The sequence below is a fragment of the Sardina pilchardus genome, chromosome 20 (assembly GCF_963854185.1).
Source record: "Sardina pilchardus chromosome 20, fSarPil1.1, whole genome shotgun sequence".
In the NCBI taxonomy this organism is placed as follows: Eukaryota; Metazoa; Chordata; class Actinopteri; order Clupeiformes; family Clupeidae; genus Sardina; species Sardina pilchardus.
In genome coordinates, this window is record NC_085013.1 from 22,981,915 (window position 1) to 22,984,506 (window position 2,592).

General features: G+C 41.8%; 1 protein-coding gene across 1 annotated transcript in view; it reads right to left on the minus strand.

Annotated features, from left to right (window-relative positions):
• Window positions 1–1,389: 1,389 nt before the first annotated feature.
• The window catches only part of setd3 (SET domain containing 3, actin histidine methyltransferase), a 34,415-nt gene continuing 33,212 nt past the window's right edge, over window positions 1,390–2,592 (minus strand). Inside the window, exon 13 of the mRNA XM_062522680.1 lies at window positions 1,390–2,592. This exon is cut by the window's right edge and continues 1,392 nt beyond it. The gene's annotated coding sequence lies outside the window, so the exon portion shown is untranslated.

Consider the following 2,592-nt stretch of genomic DNA (forward strand, 5'->3'; position numbering starts at 1 on the left):
ACACGGGTGTGAAGGTGACCACTTACAGTAACTTAAAGAAAGGCTAATAACCAACCCCCCCCACCCCGCCCGCCCGCCCGCCCACACACACACACACACCAAAGGCCGCTATGGCGACCTTTGGCTCGGAGCATTCAGCAGGAAGTCAGTTTTTCATGCCGCACCTTAATATAACGTTTACTAATGACAACACTGTACTGTATGAGTAAAAAAAAAAAAACAGAATGCATGTATTTTCGGTTTGGGTAGATGAAAGAACAAATAAAGACACTGTCCCATTGTATAGCCAGACCTGCATCAGGCTGTGCATCTGAGCCATTCAAACCAACTGTCATTGCGCTGTGGCACTGAAACTCTAGTATGACCTCCTGACCTCTCAGAGGTGCATCCTCTTCTAGGCGTACACACACACACACACACAGGACAGGATGAGTATTGGTAAATACTTGCATGACAATGGGCTTTGCAGTGGAGCGTGTTCGCCACCATTGTATATTAATAGAGCCTTGTGTCTATAATTCATGGACTGGATTACTTTGGTGCGACGGTCCCTGGCCACGGCTTCTCCGCACGCTTGCTTGCTCTCAGGCATGACATGTGGAATACTAACGGCACCGGACATGTGCAGGACTGCCACAGTTTACCACTGGCCACCCTATCGGCCATTATAATAATCTATTCAGGGATTAAAGGGGGTTTTATCTTGAAGACCATGAATAATGAATGAGGAATTTCAAAATTTAATTGCCCTGAATTAAATGATTCAAGATAATGTTTCTTTTATAAATTTGTAATGGGGCAAGGGTTGAGAGAATATAAAAAAAACCTATATTGAATAAAAGTTTTTTTTCCCCTTCTTCCTTTAAAATAGGAATGAGGAAGAACAATGGGTTGGTGACCTCGTGAACCTTTGTGGAAAGCGCTGGAAAGATCGTGGAGTGACAGGTCAGGCGAGAGAGACAGAGCAACACCTTACACGGTTAGGGTGAAAAATGAGAGCGATTTTAATCTCCGTCCGTTCACCACGGACAGCCGCCCGACAAAAGGTGGCTTCACCCACACACAGCTCCGCTGCCCCCAATTGAAACCAACTGCATGTTAAAACATAATCCATGGCAGCAGACTCCTCTGGCTCTAGATAGCTATGGGGTTAAGGGCTGGCAACAGTACACTTCAAAAGCAGTGGGCAGGCCCTCAATTGCTATAAACGTATATACAAAGCAGCAAGATCATTCAAAAGTGTTGCAAGTAGAGGTGTCCATTTGTGTCCATAGAAAGAGCGCAGGCAGTTTAGCCTTGTTAGTCACTGGTAAAGTGTCATGTATTTATTAGAAACATTCTTTTTTCTCTCCTCGTTTTTTTTTTTTTTTTTTTTAAACTAAACGTTGCTCAAATTTAAAAATACTTTTAATACCAGACAGAACGGGCACTGACCTGGTGGCAAATTTAGACAAAAAGTGTTTCACAATGAACAAAAAAATAACTTTCCACAGTAACAATGAAAGTAGCAGAGGAACTTCTGAGCTAGAAGCTTTGCATGTCTGTAGGGGCCGCTGCACAGTACACATAGAAAGGAACACATAGAAAGACACATGGAGCCAGTGGCATTCCGTTCATTATGATATATATATGCACACTGCCTGGACATTCTAGGTCTGTGATTGGCATTCGTTTCCTCCAATCAGGAGGCAAGTTACACAGAATGGACACATCTGCAGTGAACCAAGTGAACTTTCGTCTCTCCTGTTTGTAACGTAGATATATCTTTCTTTAAGGCTTTAAAAGAAACGGACAACAACTGAGGAGATAAACAAACAAAACAAACAAGAAAAGAAAAAAAACAACAACATTCAATGAAAACATTGAAGGTACAAGTAATGTGTAGAACACACAGTGTCACAGATTGACACATGGTGGCTAATGGCATTTTTGAATTGCGCGATCAGAGAAGACAGTCAACTTTTTTCAGTCCCGTGTCACAGTGACAAACCGCTAGTCCAAACGAGTGAAGTTATCCATGACTACTGTGAAAACATCCTAAGGATGTGTTGTGGCTCAAATGTCGACTTTTTACATCCATTACAGGCAAGCTGGTAAGTAAGTAGGAAGCCTCCGTATCTTAGCAGTAACATTAACACACTCTGTTTGTGTCCCTTGCAAAAGAATCATGATCATAAAAAACAAAAAGAAACAGACTAATCTTAGTGAGATAACGCAGATTGTTTCCACAAGAAGAAAAGTGCAAGTCCATTCTTCTGGACCAGACTGGGCCAATGTTCTAAAGCATTAAGGCTCTTTCACACCAAGTCCCAATTTTCGGACAAAAAATATCCACAAAAGAAATCACGCTGGTAATTAAATACATTTGCTCTTAATGGGCCTTTAAACATCCAGGACGAAAGCGGTCGCAGTGAAAAATAAATTTGAGTCGGGGCAAATTTCATCCTTGGTGCATAAAGACTAATAAGAACACTTGTATTTAATTACATGCGTTGATTTAGTGTGAATAATTTGTCACTAAGTGTGAAAAGGCCTTTAAGCATGTGTGTCTCAGTCAGTCAGTAAATGAGTCAGTCCTCCAGGGCCAGTGTA